Genomic DNA, 23068 nt, shown 5'->3' on the forward strand with positions numbered 1-23068 from the left:
TATAGCGCAATTGAATATTGATGCAAAAATCCTAAATAAAATACTAGCCAGGAGACTATAATAACTTATCACAGAGATTACCTGTTATGACCAAGTAGGATTTATACCAAGATTGCAGGGCTATTCAATATAAAAAAAAGTTATTAACATAATTGATTATATAAATGGCATAAGTAACAAAAATCACATGATTATATCAGTAGATGCAGAAAAAGCTTTAGACAAAATAAAATACTTAACCCTACTGAACTGAAAACCATTGAAAGGAGGGATACAAGTGGATTTTTCCTTAAAATAATACAAGGAACAACTTTGAACCCTCAGCAAATAATTTCTGTAACAGGGACAAACTAGATTCCTTCTAAATAAGATCAAGAATGAAAAAAGGATGCCTATCATCACTGATAGTATTCAGTATTGTACTAGAAATGCTAGCTACATCAATAAAACAAGAAAAAGAAATGGAAGGAATTAGAATGTGCAATGAGATAATAAAACAACCTCTTTTTGCAGAAAACATGATATATAATATATAGGGAGAAATGTATATAAAAAGTTGTAGTATATGTTGTGATAGAACACTATTGCACTATAAGAAATGATGAGCAGATTAATGTTAGAATAACATGGAAAACTTGCATGAAATAATGGAAAGTGAAAGGAGCAGAATCCAAAGAACATTGTATACAATAGCAATATTGTTCAAAGAGTAAATGTGAATGACTAAGTTATTCTGAGTTATAAATCAATATTCAAATCAAAACAACAAAGGATCTATGAGGGAAGATGCTATCCATCTTCAGAGAAAGAACTGATCTATGAAATTATGCATTGTATATTTTAAATGTATATCTATGTTAAATATTGGCTTTTTCTATTGTGGGGTTGGGAAGCAGTGAGGGAAATGACTTGGAATTCAAATGCAATAATTTTTTTAAATAAAATAAAATTCATTGAACTATAATGATTCTAAAGGATAGATGATGAGGGCAGCAGGGTAGCTCAGTGGATTGAGAACCAGGCTTAGAGATGGAAGGTCCTGGGTTCAAATCTGGCCTCAGACACTTCCTAGCTATGTGACCTTGGGCAAGTCACTTCTTCCCCACTGCCTAGCCCTCACCAATCTTCTGCCTTGGAACCAATACACAGTATTGATTCCAAGACGGAAGGTAAGGGTTTAAAAAAAAAAAGGATAGATGATGAAAAACAACACCCTCCTCTTGTTAAAGAGCTTTGGCCCACCTTTCCCCCACTTATTATGGTGATGGGGGACTTTGAGGATATGTATTAGTAAATGGCTATGATATAAAGAACAAAAGGCATAAATAAAACTTTAAAATAAGATATATTAAATGTATATAGTGTATATATTACTTGGAATATACCTCAAAGAGACCAAAGACAGAATGAAAGGCTTCACATAAACTAAAATATTCATAGCAACAATTCTGGTAGCAAAATGTTAGAAATTGAACTGTGAGCTCCTAAAGAATGAGTACTGTTTGGATTTCCCCTTTCCTTGTATTCCTTGTGCTTAGCACAGTACTTGGTACATAATAGATGCTTTAAATATGCTTGTTCATTTACTCCCTGAAATTAAGTAGACGTCAGTATTTGGCAATGTCTGTACCAAATGTGGTTTTTATATATAATGCAATAGACCAGTATAGTTCTATAAGAAACAAAGAATAAGAGGAATTAAGAAAAATCTAGAAAGTCTTTTTATGAATTGATATAAAGAGAATTAAAAGAAAAATAGACACAATTTCTAACTTCCTTGAAAATAACTACCCAATTTTAATTTGTATTTATTCTTTTTTTATATCCCAAGGGACCTTTCCATCTACTCATAGCTGAGAACTAGATATGTTGTCTTTCCTATTAAACAGTGAGCTGCTTGGGGTTGGAAAAGTAAGCACCTAATATGTGTCTTTTCATTCATTCATATTATTTTATAATTATTATATATGACATGATATATATGAATAATATAGCATTATTCATATATATTATTCATATATATATGTACACTATTAGGGGTGTAACCATGAAAATATGGTTTGCCAAGACTGTGAATTGCCAAAACTGTAAAGGTTTTGGCCAAACTATAAAGATAAGTTTTAGTGTCTTGATTTAAAATCTAAAATTAAGTGGTTGCCATGGGAAAATTCCCAAATATGAAAATACCCAAGTCAGCTGGGTTTTATGGAGATTTTAATTAATACAAATTAAGGAATTAAGAGAAAGAGAGAGAGAAAATAGTAGAAAGGACCTAAGGGAGAATGAGTCGGTCTTTATCACTCACCACAAGATTGTCTCAAGCAAGCTCCAATCCTCCACTGAACCCCTGAACTCCTGAACTGAGTTCAGAGCTCCAATTCAGATTCCAAACTGAACTAAACCCAAACTGAACTGAATTCTCCTTTTAAAGAAATTTTCTCTTATGACACCTCCCCTAAACTTTCACATCTACCAATCACAGTAGATGCGTTTCCCCAGGACTGCCCATTCTTAGTTTTCACTACTCTTTAGTTCTCACCTTCTCTGGGTAGACTATATCTTCTGAGTACTTCACACCTCTTTTGTTAAGTTTGCCTTTTGTAAGATGCTTGACCTTTTAGTGATTAATTTAACCTGTATAGGTACTTAGCACCCTTTTGTATTAGATCTAGAAATAGACCACCTAGCTTAAGGTTTTTGCTTCACTATAAGTATAAGTTGGGGACTTTTCATTTTTCAATCAGGAGTTTGTAACTTTATCTTCCCCTAAGGCACTGTCTGAGTAGGGTGGAGTAATTTTTAAAAGTTCTCAATACATTCCTGATCAAGTACCTCCATTGTTATAATAGGGGAATTTGCTTAACCAAATCTTCTAAGGTACAGTCTGAGCAGTTTTAAGATTCACAGGGGGTAAAATAAGATTTGGGGCTTTGATAAGTAAGTGGCAGGAGTTTTGAGTCCTGTCAGGCTGGCAGACTGCTTGAGATGGAAATTTGAGCTAAGATCTTACTTAGGAATACTGTGAGGGGACTTGGAAAATTCTGTCCCTCTGTCGGGGGTCGGGGTGGGGAAGCTAAGCCAGGTCCTTGGGGCTGCTTTCCTGGCTTTCTGCTGGTGTTCCCTGCCCAGAGAGGTTGCTAAATAAACTTTGGCTTGTGGAAATTCCTTGAACCAGAGTAGCAGTTGTGAAAGAGGAGGAAGTTGAAAGCTTGGAGAAGAGCTGTGAGAAGAAGATCTACAATTATTAGAAGAAAATCTGGTTTTTGTTCCTCTGTGGTGACAGAGTTGAGCAGGCCACCAGGCCAAACTGACTGACTAGAAGTTGAAAACCTAATTGAACAACTACAAGGAAGCAGTACTGAATATATAATAGTAATAATTAGAAATAGGCTTAGATAGTTAGAAATTGAGGAATTAGTAATTAGTAATTAGAAATTAGTAATAAGGAGCCAGAGCAGATCTGCTTTTTACCAGATGGAAATAGGTCCCCTGAGGGGCCTTGAGTTTGGATGGTTGGAGGTAGTAATCCATCAGTTTTTTAGGAATCTTTCCTGTGTTTCCCTCTTCGTTAAACCTTAATAAACAGAGGGTTTGTTTTTTAACTACTGTCTCCACAGTTGTGGCAGTCAAAATCCCTGGAGAAGGCCCACTGTTCTTCCTAGCCTATATCAATTTTGTTACAAAGTTAAGACAAATGGTCCTTCTTACTCACAAATAGATAGGATCCCCAAATATTCACAACAATACTTATTGCTGTCTTTGTTGGAATGTAAATGAGATAGTAGGGAATTAAAATTTTTTTTTTGTCTTTGTATCCATCCTGTGTGGCATTTAAAGAATTTCTTATTGGCTGATTGAGTGAATGAATACAGATACAATAATGCAAATTTCTGAAACAGTAAAAGGTAAACTCTGAGAAACTGTACTAATAATAGCTATCATTTATGTCCCACTTTAAACATTTTACGAATGTCTCATCTTTTTCTTTCATAATAATCCTGGAAAGTTTTTTTTAATTATTCAAATTTTACAGTTGAGGAAATGAGGTGGCAGAAATTTATATAATTTTCTAGGGACACACAACTATTAAGTGTCTGAGGCTGGATTTGAACTTGAGTCTTCCTGATATTGGGTCCAGTGCTTTAACCACTGCACCACCTAAACATAAGGGTCACTGATGGTCTCAAAGAACAGAAGATAAATTTCACTTCACTCCTTTTAGGAGAGCCGTAATGCTGATGAGTGACAGGGTGAAGAATGGAAGTGATTTCCTATAAGCATAAAAAGCTGATTGTGTATGCTTTCATACACCATTATTATGTGCAGGTTTTATTGAACTCTTTTCATTTGTTACCAAGAAAAGTTCTAATGGAAAGGAGGTGATGTCAGGAAATAGCTGTCATGAAAAAATAAAAGGCATTAAAAAAGCTTATTTGAAAAAAAAGGAAAGAAAAATGAGCTTTTCTGAACTAGTCCCTTATCCTGGAGCTATCATGAGTCCTTGAATAAAACTGGCCTCCATGCCAAGTCAGTTCCATCAAAGAACCATAATATGCTAAGCAGACCCTTCAGCCTGCCTTCAGAAGCTGGCATTCAAAGGGGGCTAGAATGACTCTGCTGATTAAAACCTACAATGCCTAAAGAGCAATGATAGGCCACTGAATGGTGGTTGACAGAATTTGGCATAAAGAGATGGGCAAAGATGGAAGACCTTTGGCCAATTGGAACTGCCCAAATGTCTGAGGCAATCAGAGCCTTACGGGAGGCAAAGCAAAGATCCCTGGCCGCCTGCAGCTCAACTGGAGAGGGCTGCCCTGAGTTAAGCCAGCTGTGGAAATTGACTTAGGGCTCTTTCTACCAGGGACCTGTTGCCTGTCTTCCCACTTTGGTAGGACCTCTACCATGTTTAATCTGCTGTATGAAATGTACAGCGGCTGGCAAGTTGAGAACTGGGGTTTTGGTTTTAGAAAACAGTATGTACTGGCTTATTCCTCTTAGTATACTAATAAGCACATCCCTGTCCTCAGGTAATGATGTGACCGTCTTCAAGTAGAGACTCCTTAGAGGCCAGGACTGGAACCTTTAAGAGGAACGTGCCCTTGGAAGAAACCACAGCATATAATTTACAAGGGATTTTGAGCTGCAGCCAGATTTTCCTAGGCAAAAAATAAGGCCGTCCCCCTCAGATCAGGGACATACACAATGCTTATGAAGAGCCCTGTAAATTAAAAGGGAGAAATTATTAGCTATTTTTTGTAACTCCAAGCAGATGCTTTGTACTCTTCTGGCCCAAGCACAATTAACCTTCATCAATAGGCCAATTTCCTTTCCATTGCATGTGCTTCCACAGAGACACAGGAAGGACATGTGTGGCCTTGGAGCAATGAATGTGCCATTCCCTGCTTTTGTGTGGATCCCCTCCGTGAAGTTTATCCTTCATTGTAAAATAATCAATTTGCAAAGCCCAGGACATTAAAAAGTCATTATCAGTCATAAATAGTAAATGATGAAGAATAGTAATGTGTGCCTGACGAGGCTTCTTCTTAAATCTTTTCTTAGCTTTGTTAAGAAACAGCAGACATTTATCATTGATCTGCATTTCCTATCACGTGAAGTGGAAACACCCAGTTCTTGGTCACGTTCAATTAACTGTAGCTAATAAAGTCATAGCAGGTTCCATAGGAGAACACATTTGAAGAAATACCATTGCTGTCATTTCAACTTGAAAGCAGCTAAGTTCACAATCATAGATATTCAATGCATGATAATAATTCAAAACCAAAAGTCTACACATATATAAAAAGCACCTACCGTAAAAATTAAACTAGTTTTTCTACTAAAAATATTATGTTTTTAGAGGTTTATTAAAGATTATTAGAAATCAAGGAAATAAGAAATATAAAATAAGAAGGCACGTGCCTAGGGCACATAGCCCATTCACAATTCACTTACTACTACTTGAGAGCCATATGTGTTTAGAAGGGGAAGCAGAGAGCCCAAGTCCGTGATACAGTCAGTTTAAATACAAATTTAGTTCTCGGCTCAGGTGGGGATTTTGGTGAGATTAAAGGAAATTCTGGGAACTGCCAAGGACTTCTGTGGGTTGAAGTATGGGGTTCAAATCTTCATTTTTATACTACTATACAACGCCGAGAGAGTGGGACTGTCTCTGTGCATTGGTTTTTCCACTTAAATCTCCTTCACGAACAAGTATCTTTGTGCACACTCATCTATCCTAATCCTGTCCACCCTCTTCAAGACCTGCGGCGATGGGGGAGTGACGACGCAACAGGTGGAGGTGACCACTGGCAGTTGTAGTCACGATCCTGCACATAGGCAGCCCACGGACCAGTGGTCACTCAGCCCTGTGGGCAGCAGAGATGTTTGGCAGCATCCTGGGCAACTGAGCAGCCCTCTCTAGGACAGCACTGCTCACCCTAATCAAGGGAGGGGACTAGAAAAGGTGTCCCAAATATTGCCTGCCCTACAAACACCTGGTCAGCACACCGCTCCCCTTTAAGTGGTTGAAATCAAAGAAAAACTACAAAGAAACCCCTACTAGGAGCATGGAACATCAGGACATTACTTGATAGAGAGAATACCCCAAGACCTGAGAGAAGAACAGGTCTAATCAGTAAAGAACTGGCGTGATATAATATCGACATCGCAGCCTTAAGGGAAACACGCTTACCAGAAGAGGGATCACTCAGCGAACCCACCACTGGATACACCTTCTTCTGGAAAGGTAGAGCCTCAAATGAAGACAGAATCCACGGTGCTGGCCTGGCCATCAAGACCAGTTTGCTCAAACAGCTGCCAGACTTGCCTGTGGGCATCAGCGAGAGGCTCATGAAGATCCGTTTGCCTCTCAGCAAAGACCGGTATGCCACAATCATCAGCACATATGCCCCAACACTGACCAGCACAGAGGAGACCATCGAGCAGTTCTACTGTGACCTGAGTGCCGTCCTGCACTCAGTGCCCACAAATGACAAGCTGATATTACTGGGAGATTTCAATGCCCGCATTGGCCAGGGCCATGAAAGATGGAAAGGAGTGCTCGGCAAACACGGCGTGGGCAAAATGAACAACAATGGCCTACTGCTACTCAGCAAATGCTCAGAGTTCGAACTCACCATCACGAACACTGTGTTCAGAATGGCAAACAAATATAAAACAACGTGGATGCACCCAAGATCAAAACAGTGGCATCTCACTGACTACATCATTGTACGCCGGTGAGACATCCAGGATGTAAAGATCACCAGAGCCATGAGAGGAACTGAATGCCGGACAGACCACCGATTAGTTAGAACGACTCTTCAAATGCACATTGCGCCTCGCCATCCAAAACGCGCCGAGACAGTTCACACATTTTACAACATGAGTCGTCTTAGAGATCCATCTTATTTGAAAACATTCCAGTCCTGCCTGGACAACAAGCTGTCTGCCAAGGGACCACTCACTGCAAGCTCAACAGAGAAATGGAACCAGTTTAGACACGCAGTGAAGGAATCATCAAAGGCAGTCCTAGGCCCAAAACAATGCAATCACCAGGACTGGCTCGACGAGAACAACACTGCTATTGAAGACCTATTGAGCAAGAAGAACAGAGCCTTTATGGAGTGGCAAAATAACCCAAACTCTGCTCCTAAAAAGGACAGATTTAAGTCTCTCCAAGCCACGGCACAGTGTGAGATCAGGAAGATGCAAGACCGATGGTGGGAAAAAAAGGCAGAAGAAATCCATTGCTTTGCTGATACAAAAAACTACAAACAATTTTTCAGTGCCCTCAAGACTGTCTATGGGCCATCAAAACCCTTCACCACTCCCTTGCTATTCTCTGATGGTGACACTCTCATAAAAGATAAACAAGGCATTAGCAACAGGTGGAAAGAACACTTCAGTCAGCTTCTCAACCGACCCTCTTCAGTCGACCAAAGCTCCCTTGATGAGATTCCCCCAAAACCACACTATTGGACAACTTGACGTCCCTCCTTCAATAGAGGAAGTCCAAAAAGCCATTAAACAAATGAGTGCAGGCAAGGCACCCGGTAAAGACGGGATCCCAACCAAGGTGTACAAGGCCTTAAATGGAAAGGCGTTCCAGGCATTCCACATAGTACTGACCAGCATATGGGAAGAGGAAGACATGCCCCCAGAACTCAGAGATGCCTCCATTGTAGCCCTATACAAGAACAAAGGCGCACGCGCAGCCTGTGACAACTACAGAGGCATCTCACTACTCTCCACTGCTGGGAAGATCCTCACCCGTGTTATACTCAACAGACTCCTGTCATCTGTTTCAGAGCAGAACCTGCCTGAATCACAATGTGGCTTCCAACCAGATCATAGCACCATTGACATGATCTTCACAGTGAGGCAAATGCAGGAAAAATGCCTTGAGCAGAACCTGAGTCTCTACATTGTCTTCATAGACCTGACAAAGGCATTCGAACAGGGACGCGTTGTGGGTGATCCTCAGCAAGCTCGGTTGTCCAGCAAAATTGGTCAAACTGATCCAGCTCTTTCATGTCGACATTACAGGGGAACTCCTATCTGGTGGAGAGACTTCAGATTGCTTCAACATCTCCAATGGCGTGAAACAGGGCTGTGTCCTCGCTCCGGTACTATTCAACCTATCCTTCACCCAAGTATTACGACATGCTGTGATGGATCTAGACCTGGGTGTCTACATCAAATATCAACTGGATGGCTCACTATTCGACCTTCGCCGCCTGACTGCAAAAACAAAGACAACAGAGAGACTCATCCTGGAAGCTCTCTTCGCAGATGACTGTGCTCTCATGGCCCACCAAGAAAATCATCTCCAAACCATTGTGGACAGGTTCTCTACAGCAACAAAACTGTTTGGCCTGACTATCAGCCTCAGCAAAGCAGAGGTGCTGTTCCAATGTGCACCAGGGAGGCCAACGAACCAGCCGTGCATTACAATCGACGGCACGCAACTTTCTAACATCAACACTTTCAAGTACCTGGGCAGCACCATCGCCAACGACGGGTCCCTAGACCATGAGATTAATGCCAGGATCCAAAAGGCCAGCCAGACACTTGGGCGGCTGCGCTGCAAAGTCCTCCAACACAGAGGTGTAAGCACTGCGACGAAGCTCAAAGTGTACAACGCAGTGGTCCTCAGCTCACTCCTGTACGGTTGTGAGACACGGACACTGTCCTGGAAGCACATGAAACAGCTGGAGCAATTCCACCAACGCTCTCTCCGGTCAATCATGAGGATCCAATGGCAGGACCAAATCATCAACCAGGAAGTCCTCGACAGAGACAACTCCACCAGCATCGAAGTCATGGTCCTCAAACCCAGCTACGATGGTCTGGACACGTCATCCACATGGACCCACAGCGAATACCAAGACAGGTATTCTATGGTGAACTGTCAGCTGGACTCAGGAAACAAGGCTAACCAAAGAAAAGATTCAAGGATCAGCGAAAGTCCAACTTGAAGTGGGCTGGCATCACACCAAAGCAACTAGAACTTGTTGCCTCTGACAGAAGCAGCTGGCGAACCTACATTAACCATGCCGCCACCACCTTTGAAGATGAACGACGCCGACATCTTGACCCTGCGCGTGAAAGTCGACACCAGGCCACAACCGCACCTCCCTTAACAACTGGAGTCCCATGCCCCATGTGCCACAAACTTTGCGCCTCAGCCTTTGGACTCCAAAGCCACATGATGGTACACCGTAGATGAAACTGCACAAAGACAAAAGTCATTCTCGATCACCAAGAGACTACCACTACCTATATTTTTTTCCTTCCTTCCTTCCTTCCTTCCTTCCTTCCTTCCTTCCTTCCTTCCTTCCTTCCTTCCTTCCTTCCTTCCTTCCTTCCTTCCTTCCTTCCTTCCTTCCTCCCTTCCTCCCTTCCTCCCTTCCTCCCTTCCTCCCTTCCTCCCTTCCTCCCTTCCTCCCTTCCTCCCTTCCTCCCTTCCTCCCTTCCTCCCAACAATTCTGAGAAGGATTCCATGACCTTGACCGGATTGCCAAAGGTGTCCATGACCCAAAAGAAAGGTTGTCTGCTTTAGAACCACAGGGGTCAGTCTTTGATGATGTCGCCGAGTTCAATGGAAGAGGGAATAGAAGCTCAGTGATGTTAAATGACTTGCTTGTAAGACACAGCTAGTGTCTAAATCAGGATTTGAATTCAGGGCCATTCTGACTATACCCACTACTCTACCCAGAACTCCAGGGCTCTCTTATCCTCTATGGCACTGTAAAATTTGTAAAGTACTCATTACTTTTGAATTTCAAAATGGCATCCTTGCAAGTCAAAATACTGAGTGTTCCATAAATATTTATGAATTATTTGCATTACAGATTTTCCCATAAAATTATAAGAACCATTTTTTTCTCAAATGTCTAATAAATTGCAATGATATGTCCAAATCATTGTGGTGGAATTATTCAGAGTCTAGCTGGATTGTCCCTCCCCTCCTTGGACAGCTTTACTTCCTGCCACTGATGAAGGTAGCTCTCACCTCTTCAGTGTCAGAGAAACTTTCTCTGATCCTCCAACTGTCCCTTCTCCCCAGCCCCCTCCAAGCAGTCAGGAGCCTGTGGAAGTAGATAATATAATGGAGAAGTGGTGATGGCAGCAGCATCAGGGCTAACCTCTCGCAGACCAGAGGGCAGATAATACAAGCCAGCCCATTAACTCCAGATGTTCTCGACATGATGCCAGCTATCTGGTGGTTGGGAATCATCAGTACTTTGGCTTTTTTCATTAATCTAGACATTAGTCCTTGTACAAACAGATGTCCCTAAGCTTGGACATCAGAGAGAGGAATGACGATGCACTATACCATTTGGTCCAGCAACCTAGTTCATGTTGAATTTCAAAGCCCCTCTTTAGTTTTTTAACTAATAGCCTAGGAGGCTGACAGACAGCAGGTTTACTCAACTTAGCTTTCTTAATTTTTACTAAATCTGTTAAGCTGCCAATTACTATAGGGCATAGGACTGAGTTTGACTGGAGTTACTAGTTTATTCACAAGTCAGGCAGAAATCAAACTAATTCTGATCCATTCATTCATTTAATTCAATAATTCAATAAACATTTATTAAGCATCTACTATGTGCCAGGCACTGTGCTAAGTGCTGGGGATACAAAAAGAAGTAAAAGACAGTCGCTGCCCTCAAGGAGCTCGCAGTATTGGGAGAGACAACATGCAAACAGATATATACAAAGCAAGCCATGTGCAGGATAAATAGGAAATAATTAAAAGGGGGGTTGAGGAAGGCTTCTTGCAGAAGATGGGATTTGGGGTGTGGCTAAAAGGAAGCCAAGGAGGTCAGTAGTGGGAGTGGAAGAGGGAGAACATTCTGGTCATGGGGAATAGATACAAAAAAATGTCCATTGCCTAGAGATGGATTTATGGAGCATAATGTTAGAGTAACAGCCAGGAGGCCTCATTGGTTTGAAGAATATTTGTCAGGGACTAATATGTAAGAAGACTAAAAAAGTTGGAGGAGGATAGACTATCAAGGGCTTGAATGCGAAATAGTATTTTGTATTTGTTCCTGGAGGCAAGAGGGAGCCACTGAATTTTCTGAGGACAAGGTGACATTATCAGACCTGGGCTTTATGAAAATTACTTTAGTGGCTAATTGGAGGATGGACTGGAGGAGGGAAATATTGAGGCAGGTAGATCCATCAGCAGCTTCTGCATTAGCCTAGGCATGGGGTGATAAGGGCCTTCACGGGGGAGGTGGCAGTGTCAGAGGAGAGGAGGGAGTATATTTGAGAGATGTTACAAAGATGGAAGTCACCTGAGAGACAGTGAAGAGTTCCAGAATAACTTTTGGGTTGCAAGGACTGGGTGAATGGTGTTTCCCTCTACAGTAATAGGGAAGGTAGAAAGTGGGGAAAGTTTATGTGTTCTGTTTTGGGAATATTGAGTTTGAGATGTCTAATGGACACCCATTTTGAGATGTCTGAAAGGCAATTGGAGATTGGAGGTTGACAGAGATTGAGGCAAGAAAGGTAGATTTAAGAGTTATCTTAGAGAAAAATTGAATCCATGGAAGCTGATGAGATCATCGAGTAAAGCAATCTAGAGAGAGAAGAGAAGAGGGCAAAGGATAGAACCTTGAGGAACATCTAAAATTAGAATACATAATCTGGAGGAGGATCCAGCAGGGAAGATAGAGAACAGTTAGAGAGGTAAGAGGAGAACCAGCAGAGAGCAGCAGAGAGAAAACCTGGAGAGAAGAGAGTGTCCAGGAGTGAGAGATGCTCATATCACATCTTGGCATAGTCCTCATACCCACTCCCCTCTTTTTGCCCTCTTCCTTCATTCATGATCGTGTGTCCTTCATGTCTCTTGTACACATGTGGGTTAAAAGCAATAACACATGCTCTCTTTCTCCTCTACTGCTCAAGCTGACATCTACTAATCACCCTGTCCTTCTCCCACCACTCCTCCTTGTGGTTTTCTCTCTAGCACTATTCTGTAAACCTTTTGCCACCAATCTGAACCCATCTCTTCCTTCAAGACCTCTAGGAGTCTTTCACAACCTCTGATCCTTCTTTGACTCCAGCTCTTTGCCTCCTTGATATAGCAGAGGTTGTTCCTGATGCCTGGAGGGCTTTCTCTCCTTGCCTCTGCCCCTTGGAGGTCCTTATTCCATTCTATTGAAGACTTCTTTTAAGTACTGCTACCTCCTTCATGAAGTCTTTCATGGTCCCTTGTTAAAACAATATCTCACTTCCCTACCAACCCTTAGTAATTTAAAAAAATATATAGTAATACATAGTTTATATTTCTGCAGGTTTTGTTTCTCTTTAATAGAATATAAACTCATTGGGGTCAAGGACAGTTTCATTTTTGTTCCTATGCCTAGCATCTAGCATAGTACTTGGCGCACAGTGTTTGATAAATTCTGGTTGACTTGGATTGTCAGTGCATGATTTTACAATTTCTTTTGGAGAAGTGACATGCCATGGTAGAGAACTGCTCTTGGAGTTAAAAGAGATTGCTCTAACGATGACCAGCTATCTGATTCTGGATGGCAAAATAAGGGAGCCAATAGAATATCAGTTTTGGAACCAGAGCTCCTGAACTCAGATCCTAGCTATTATTTACCCTGAATGCAATGAGGTACGCTAACCTCCATGGCCTTTGGTTTCCCATCTGGAAAGGAAGGAACCTCCATTAGATTTCTGCTAGCTTGACATCCAATGACAGCTTTCTGAATTTCGGTTTTCCTCATCCATAAAATGAAATCAATATGCATGCATGTATCCATCTATCCATCCATCTATCCATCCATCCATCCATCCATCCATCCATCCATCCATCCATCCATCTATCCATCCATCCATCCATCCATCCACCCATCCATCCATCCATCCATCCATCCATCTATCCATCCATCCATCCATCCATCCACCCATCCATCCATCCATCTCACATACTTGCTCTAAGGTGAGTATTTTGTAAACCTAAGAGGGCTACATAAATAAGTGGTTAGAATTGGGTATCAATTTTGTCTTACCAATTTAATGGCAGTCAAAAAGATGACATTACGTAGGGCTTTGAATTGCTTTACACATGTGATCTCTTTGATGAACCCTATAATAATTCTGCAATGTAGGTGCTACACTTTAACAGATTTAACCAACTTGAGGCTTCCAGTCATGAAGTTGTTGAGTTTTAGGCCACCTTTCCCAGGAGGCTTCTCCTGCCTCTCCTCCCACATCCTTCCAGCTGCTAGTGACTCCCCCTTCCTACTTTGTATGTCTCTGCTACAGATCCTTGTAGGTACATATCCCCTGAAATAACATACAGGCTTCCTGTGGGTAGGGGCTCATTTTTGCCTTTTCTTTGGCTCCTCCATGCTTAGCACAGTGTCTGGTACATAGTAAGAGCTTACTAAATGCTTTGGTATTCTCTCCCTGTATCACATGGACCCTTAAGGATGGGGATCTTTCCTATGTCACTATTTGCAGTAGCTGGCTTGAATCAGAGCCTGAACAAATCCATGCTGATTGAATAACTGCCTGCCTTCTTAGGACCCCAAGAGCCCTCTTCCTGGTCTGGTTTCCGATTAAAAGGGTCAGGCGTGCCACTAGCAAAAGGCCATGTTTTTGGTGGCCAGCCCCTTTAATTAATCCAGCTTCAGATATTTACTAAGTGGTATCACTCTGGGAAAGTCTCTTTAAAAAAAACAAAAAAAAAAACCGCTGTTTGCCTCAGTTTCCTCAAATGTAAAATGTATATAATAATAGCACATATCTCCCAGGATTCTCATGAGAACCAAATGAAATCTAATACTTGTAAAGTGCTTTACAGATGTTAAAATAATAGCTACCATTATTAGCAGCATCATGTTATAATTACAAGATTTTTATTTTTATTGTGGCCTGGCCTCAAACTGTAGACATACAGTGCACTGCTGGGCTTAAAGCCTTTCTTTCACGTTAGGATTTATAGAGAACGTAAGCTTTTGGAGAGCAGGGATGCTTTCTTTTTGTTCCTGTATCCCCAGCAACTAATTTTGTGACCGAGACACTGTCTGTAATGCTTGGTTAATCTTTTCAGAGGAGGGGGAGGTGAAGAAGATTCTTCCAGAACCCTGGACTTTCCCATCATCAGAGAGACAAGTCAGTTCCTCTGTAGGGGGTAGGAAGGAGCCACTACTGCCAGATGCCCTAATAATGAGCCTCTCTCTTTCCTTTCTCAACTTGAGGCTTCTTTTAGACAGCACCTAGGAGAGGCTGAGGATGGGTGACTCAATGGTCTATACTTGTGTGGGACATTAAGTGGTCAATTCATGGTCCCTGGATTAAGAATCCTTCCTATGTAGTGAAAGTGCTGGGTCATTGGTCAGGGACTAACCACAGTTCCTGTGATCTATGAAGGCTAGGAGGCACCTGTTGGTCAGACTCTGACCACAGAAATGATTCTGGGAAAATTGTTTGCCCACCTTCCCCACAGAAGGCAGTTGTCCTAAGGAATTGCCATCAGGAGATCCTGGGAGTCCTTGAGCTAAAATGTCAATAGGAGGATGTCAAGGAGATGCTGGCTTTCCTTGTATGATTTCCACCCCTCTCCTTTAGAGGAAAATGTATTTCAAGATCGAAATAGCTAATTTACCAAACTTTGGGAACACAGCCAGTCTCTCCATGGAGTCTCTTCCCTTCTGCCCAGAGTCACTCAACAGGAGAGGATTCAAATGGCTAAAGAGAGGGAAATATTAGGGAGTCTGGGGAATCTGATATGTTACAAGAGCCATGAAAATACTGCCGTCCAGACTTAACTGTGCATATTATATAAAATTTTGTGTCTAAACAACTATCGACAAAGACTTTCATGAGCCTAGTTCTGTGTGAAGTGCTGGAGAGACAAAGAAAATATGAAACTAAACAGCAGTCTCTACTGTTCGGGAGCTTATGTTCTGCCAGGGGAGAGACAAGTGGACAGTCCTAGCTGGAGGATACAACTTCTAGGCCTCAATTTCTCCCTCTATAGAATGAGAATTGGACCCAATGGCCTCTGAGGTCCCTTCCAGCTCTAAACCTATAAACTATAAGACAATAGGAAATATAAATATATAAATAATATATATAAACCTCTCGAAGATAAAATATGCAAAATAAGTACAAACATTTCAAGAAAGTTCCAATGAGTGGGAAGGCCAATAAAGAAAGGACTTGGGTAAGAGGAGGAACTTCAATTGAGCCTGGACTGAGATTAGGGATTCCTAGTGTTCCAGGAGAAAATAAATGCTAGCTTGGCCAAAGGCCCTGCAGGTGGTAGAATGTCATGGCTTGGAAACAATAGGACACTTCCTCTGAAAAGTGAAGCTTATGAAGGAGGCATAAAAGGAGAACTTTAAATTCTAGGCAGAGAGATTGTAAAATGGACATAGCAACCCCAGCTCCCAACATTGTTGGGAGAATCAAATAAGATCTCTCTCTCTCTCTCTCTCTCTCTCTCTCTCTCTCTCTCTCTCTCTCTCTCTCTCTTGCTCTCTCTCTCTGTCTCTCTCTGTCTCTCTCTCCTCTCTCTGTCTCTCTCTCTGTCTCTGTCTCTCTCTTTCTCTCTCTCTCTCTCTCTCTCTCTCTCTCTCTCTCTCTCTCTCTCTCTCTCTCTTTCTCTCTCTCATCCTCTCTCATTCTCTCTCATCTTCTCTCATTCTCTCTCTCTTGTCCTCTCTCATTCTCTCTCATCCTCTCTCATTCTCTCTCATCCTCTCTCATTCTCTCTCTCATTCTCTCTCTCCTCTCTCTCTGTGTCTCTGTCTCTATCTCTGTCTCTTGTTCTCTCTTTTCCTTTTCATTTTCTTCTCCCTCCTTCTTTCCCTCCATCCCAGACTCTCTCTCTCTCTGCATATATTGAGATAACATTTACAAGCCTTCAAGAGCTCTATAAATACTAGCTATTAGTATTAACTAAGAAGGTAGAAAGACCATGGGGCCCAGAGTAAGAAGAGTAAATACTTGTTCATTTAATTAAATGACATAAAAATATTAATCAACAAGGACTTATTAAATGACTGTCAGGTACTGGAGATACAAAAATAAAATGAATTTGTCCCTGTCCTTAAGGTACTTGTGTGCTCTTGAGGGAAACACGACCTATTGACATACATACAAAATATATACAAAGTCATTTTTCAGAGAGACAGACAACATGGTCTAGAGGATAAAAGGCTGGATCTGGAGTCAGAGAGATGACTCGGATCTTTCCTCTGACACGAATTCTGTGACCACGAACAAGTTGTTTAATTACTCTGATGATGAGGGAGATCTTTAAGGCTATATATTATAGGTGATGTTAAAAATATAGCATCATCTATTTCCCCAGGGGTTTTTCTTCCGAGACCCTGTGCTGTCAGTCATCCCTTAGCACGTCTGGGATGTAGTTGGCCACTCAACAAGCATTTATTATATTCATCTTATGGCCCAAGCACCATGCTCTTTGCTGGGGATATGAAGGGAAAACACGTTCCTACCCTCAAGGAGCTTACAGTCTAACCATAGAGACAACAATCAGCAACTATATATGGCGAATATATTGGAGATCACAGAAGGAAGGCACTAGCATGAAGGGGGGTTGGGAAAGGCTTCTTGTAGAAGGTAAGAATTTATCTGGGAATTGAAGGAAACCAAGAGATGGAGATGAGGAGGGTAAGAATTCCAGTTCTGGGAGCAGTCAGTGAAAACAGCCAGAGCCAGCAGGTGAACGATCATATGGGTGGAATAGTGTCACTAGAAGGTGTAGATTAAAAATTAATAACCAAAATACTCCAAGTATTATATTTAATAAGATTTATTAATGATACCTTAAAGCAAAAAGGAAAATAAAAGGCTAGAGAAACAGAGAGAGCTCACCCAGCCTTGCACTTGGGAAAAAGAAAGAGAGGTGGAGTTCCAGCCAACTATATACAAAACATGACCACTCAACATGGTGGAGAAAGGAGAGGAATTCTGGGAAATACAAAAGGAATTCTGGGGAACATAGTTCAAAGGTAGAAAATTTCTACTTATACATTGGGAGATTATTCTAGGGGTTGTAAACTAGAAGAAGATGGGAAACGTAGGAGGGACCAGGTTGTGAATGGCTTTGAATGCCAAACAGGATTTTAAATGTGATCCTAGAGGTGATAGGGAGCCACTGGAATTTTATCAAACAATTTTGGGGAAAGCTGAAATAGAAAGGTCTGTATATTAGTGACTGAGTGGGACATATATTGAGGTAAGGAGAGACTTGATGCAGGGTCCAGGCAAGAGGAGATGAGAGTCTGTACCAGAGTGATGGCATTGTTAGCGGAGAGAAGGGGGTTTATTTGAGAGATGTCCTGAAAGTGAAAGTGCTGGGCCTGGCTGGAGAAAGATAGTGAGAAGTCCAGGCTGACTCCTAGGTTAGAAGCCAGGAGCACTGGGAAGAAGGTGGAGTTCAAAAAGTTTGGAAGGAGGGAAAGTTTGCATAAAAAGAGAATGAGTTCAGTTTTAAATATTTTAAAATAATTTAAATATTCAGTTTAAAATGTCTATAGAAAGGCAGTTAGATGGCTCAGTGGATAGAGTACCAGGTGAGGAGACAGGATGATCCTGGGTTCAAATCTGATCTCAGAGCCTTCCTAGCTGTGTGACCCTGGGCAAGTCATTTAATCCCAATTATCTAGCCCTTATCACTCTTCTGCCTTGGAATCGATTCTAAGACAGAAGGTAAGGGTTTAAAAAAATGTCTTTAGAATATCCAGCTTAAATGTCTGCTCAGCAGCTGAAGATGTGAGTCTAGAAGTTTAGGCTAGGTAAGTAGATCTAGGAATCATCAGCATAGAGAAGATAACTGAATTCACAGGAGGTGATAAGAGCGCCAAGCAAAATAGTAAGGAAAGAAAAGAGAAGAGAATAAACCAACATGACTGTTGTAGTTGAGAAGTTGTGACCTGCCCAGAAGCACAGGGGTTGAGAAGTAGCTGTGAAAGGGAAGCGGAATCAAGGCAAAACCTGAATCCTAGACCACGTTAGCAGAGTTTAGAAAAGTTTAGGAAGTATCATTGGCCAACTACCCAAAATGAAGCATCTGAACAGATGGAGATTTGACAGGCTCATTCTAAAGCCAGCATCTGATTAATAATAGACATTCAAACCACTACAGTTGGTTTTTCCTAATGGCTTCCTCTGAAATAAATAAGTGTATCAGTTAAACATAATTCAAATTCTTGGCTGAATTTTGTGTACGTCCTGGACCATAGAATAGCACCATGTGCTTATTCATCTCTTTACGATCATAAATTACTCTGAGAAATCAATAGACTAGGTCCAGATCCTTTGTGATTCAATTTAACAGTGGAACATCCAACATTTCAAAACAAGTCTGGTTGCATTTAGTTAAACTGAAACCTTCTTCTATCACCTATGGTGTACAGACTATCAGGAATTACAAATGGCGGGTGACACTTTTTTCCTTAGGAAGAGAATATAACCATTTTTAGTCAATCAGACTCTTGAACCCAACCATGTATATGGGGTTTGGGAGTCTGTGACAGCTTATAGATCAGACTAGGTCTTCTCCTTCAGAAGCAGTTGTGGAAAGAATACTGAATTGACTAGCCAAATCCCAAGGATTCTGCCCTGGCTTTGACATTTGACTGTCTGGGTGACACTGAGCAAGTCATTTAACCTCTCTGAGCATAGAAATAGCTTCTGTTCTATCTTTCTTATGAGACTGTTAAAAATAAAGCACAAGACCCTGGGCAAGTCACTTAACCCCCACTGCTTAGCCCTTACTGCTCTTCTGCCTTGGAACCAATACACAGTATTGATTCTAAGATGGAAGGGAAGGGTTTAAAAAGAAAAGGAAACCATAGTATAAACTATAACCCCAAAGTCCCTAAACCATATCCAAACTTTGGCCCTGGGACATCACTCTTTGGTTTACGCCCCAAAGAGATCCAAGACAAGGAGAAGAGAATTATGGATGTAAAAAAACTTTAGAGCAGCATTTTTTGTGCTAGCAAAGAAATGGAAGCAAAGTTGGTTCATATCAACTGGGCAAATGGCTGATGATATTGTAGTATATGAATGTTATAGAAGTTCAGTTTCATATACAATCCTCCTGTCACCTTTGGAAACTGATAGGCTTATGTTTAAGTGCATATTAAAAGAAAAACTATAAAAATATTGAATCAGTTCCAGGGAAGAAATAGATGTCATTTTGCCCATAATACTTCTTCCCAACTACCTCTCTAGGAATTCTTAATACATGATCCATGAACTTAAAAAACAAACAAACAGACTTTGATCACCCTATTTCACCCGAATTGGTTTTCTTTGAAATCCCATGTCTATTACTTTATGCATTTAAAATATAATCGGAGGAAGGGTTCAGAGGTTTTCCCATACTGAAGCCCAAAGGATTCACGAGACAAAAGAGTCAAGTCAACAAGTATTTCAAACTTGGGAAGGGGATAAATGAGACGGGATCATGACATTTGAGCTATTGGGGACCTCGGCTGCCTTCAATTCCTGAAAAAGATCCTCATAGCAATATATTCAAGTGGTCCTGATGCCTTTTTATTGAAGCCTTCTAGTAGTGGGATGAGGAACAATGAATTCCATGAACAATGGAATGAACGTGAACTGTTGGAAGACCTTCCTCAAGCTTGTATCTGTGAATTTTCTCTTTTTCCTTACAAATACACAAAAGAAGAATTTGAGTGCTTTTCTTTGAGGAACTAAATTTTTCCAAGAACACAGACATCTCCGACAATCACTGGTGCCCGGAGGAAGGGTTAGTGCCTTATGTTTTCATGAGATCATTTCAGTCTTTGCTTCCCAGATTAATTAATCCAACACATAACAGCTCCCTTCGCTCCCTGAGGCAGCCCTTTCTATTTTCCTAACAATTGTTCACCTATATTTGCATAGTGATTTGAGTATAGCTCCTACATGCCATCCTCTTTGATCCTCACAACAACCTTGCTTATCTCCACTTTACAGATGAGAAACTGAGGCTTGTGTTCAGTGACTTGCCCAAGATCACATACATAGTTCTTAGTATCCAAGGCAGGATTTAAACCCAATTTCCTGGAGTCCTCTTGACTCTAAATCTAGCACTTTAGGCACATATCATACTACTTCTCTTCTGAATAGCTCCAGTCCTTAAATGATTTCTCCTAACAAGCTGTAATTAGTTTCTTTACAACTTTCAGTCATTTTAGTTCTGTCCTCTTTGGGTCAGTCAGAACAAACTCATACTTGTTTCAGCACTGTCTACAGCCCCGTCTTTCTACTAGGAACAAATACCTTTGGGCAACCGACTATAAGTAATATGTCAGCTTGATTAGGGAGCTGTTATGTGTTGGATTAATTAATCTGGGAAGCAAAGACTGGAATGATCCCATGAATATATAAGGCACTAACCCTTCCTTTGGGCACCAGTGATTGTCGGAGATGTCTGTGTTCTTGGAAAAATTTAGCTCCTCAGTGTAAAGCACTCAAGTTCTTCTTTTGTGGATTTGTAAGGGAAGAGTAAAGACTTACAGATACAAGCTTGAGGAAGGTCTTCCAGCAGTTCACATTCATTCCATTTTTCATGATAAAGATGAACCCACTGGCCAGTTCAGCCCCAGCTCAGAGTAAAAGCCAGTCGTGAACAAGGAACTGGCCCATGTAGAGACCTTGATAATTGCAAGAATGGAAAAGATCCAATGGATTATCTTCTACAATGGGCAAAGCAGTAGAATGAGCTGGAGAAGCCCTGGCCAAGCTAATGCTATGTTGTAGAAATGGTTACTTGCTTTGTCTTGGAAGACAAATGGAATACCAAGGCAGCTCTCCAACAAGCCATGCTAATTGGGTAGGGATGTTAAACAAAACATGGAGATCTCCTACAAAGGAGAAAAGGGGGGGGGGGAGAAGAGAAAGCATTTAAGTGCCTTCTATATTCCCAACTATGTGCTACTGTATGGATAGAACTCTGGGCCCAGAATCAGGAAGATCTGTGCTCAAATCCATCCTCAAACCCTTCCTAGCTATGTCACCCCAGGCAATTCATTTAACCTCCGACAAAAGGATGCACCGGATTCAGTGGAGAAGGAAATGGCAAACCAGTATCCTTGCCAAGAAACCCCATGGATAGCTATGGTCCATGGAGTCATGACATGACTGAATGACTGAACAACAACTGCACCAGACAGTATGCTAAGTACTTCACAATTGTCTCAATTGATCTTTACAATAACCCAAGAAGGTAGATGCTATTATTATTCTCATTTTTTAGTTTAGGAAACTGAGGTGGGATTTGCCCAAGGTCACCCAGAGAGTAAACATCCGAGGTCAGATTTGAACCCAGATCTTTCTTGAGTTCCATTGCCTCTCTCTATGTACTGTGCAACCTGTCTACACTGAGAAGGAACAGAACTGTTTGTGGGGGGACTGCTGCAATCACCACGACTCAACAAAACAAATTAAGGTCATACTTGACAAGCTGTCAGTAAAATCTGTTCTCCCATTTCTAGAAACAAAAGATGAGCCTGTTAGTTTGGTGGTTTTATTATGTGTAAGCAGTATTTCTTTTATTTAACCAAATAGTAGTACCAAAGGTCATATTTACTATTTCACAATTACCATTTAATTAAAAAGGCTTATTTGTTGGACTTGGGGCAGCTGTATGTTTCAGATCAACACTAGCTGAAGAATTGTAATCCTAAAACTAAAATTATATTTCCTTGATTATCTGCAGGGCTAGGAGAGATAATCAGAATCAGAGAAAGGGTCAAAAGGGAACTTTGTAGTTCATATCTTTCTCTTTTCATTTTGCTGACTTGTTTCCCTAAGGCCAAATCTGCTGTGAAAAATACAGGTAATGGTGTTCTTTGCTTATGAACACTGTTAATTGGACTTCATATAAAGTGATTTAATTTTCCCTTTTTGACTTGAAATAATGATCTTCAGTAGGATTTTTCTGAAGAGAGGATGTGAAACTGAATTTCAGAATGTGTGCCCTTTGGCAAGTCACTTAACTGCTTTGATCCTCCATTCCCTTACCATGAGGGAGTTGAACTGGATAACTTCAAACCCCTTCCAGGTCTAGATCTGTGGCATTGTAAATTTAATTAAACCCTTATTAAAAACCTACTATGTTCATGTCATTGTGTTAGGGCTGACCATACGAATACACAAAGGTAACGATTACTGCCCTCAAAGAGTTTATGTTCTATTTGGCCACAAGTATCTTTCCCACCATTGAATTCACGCATAGTTACATCGGATATCCCAGCCGTATACAATTTTGTAGTGAAAACGCTATCAATACTGTGATTACCTTTTATAATTTTTTTCTCCTTCCTATCTTCTGAGCAGCCACTGTACTTGAGAGGACTATTCCAAAATCAAGAAATGGAACACTCTGAGCAAAGGAATAAGAATTAAGTCAAGCCAGCAAGCATTTATTATGGCCTTTCTATGTGCCAGTCATGTTGCTAAGCGCTGGCAATACAAATACTAGCAGAAAAACAGACCTGCCCTCAAGGAGCTTACATTCTAATGGGGTAAAAGAGAACAATAAAAAAAA

The 23068-nt window shown here is 41.1% G+C and overlaps 1 protein-coding gene across 1 annotated transcript in view; it reads right to left on the bottom strand.

Annotated features, from left to right (window-relative positions):
- Positions 1-22869, bottom strand: part of CFAP20DC (CFAP20 domain containing) — a 291242-nt gene extending 268373 nt beyond the window's left edge. Inside the window, exon 1 of the mRNA XM_056804298.1 lies at positions 22820-22869. The gene's annotated coding sequence lies outside the window, so the exon portion shown is untranslated. The remainder of the gene's footprint in view (positions 1-22819) is intronic.
- Between the last annotated feature and the right edge of the window lie 199 nt (positions 22870-23068).

This window comes from Monodelphis domestica, chromosome 7 (genome assembly GCF_027887165.1).
Source record: "Monodelphis domestica isolate mMonDom1 chromosome 7, mMonDom1.pri, whole genome shotgun sequence".
Lineage (NCBI taxonomy): Eukaryota > Metazoa > Chordata > Mammalia > Didelphimorphia > Didelphidae > Monodelphis > Monodelphis domestica.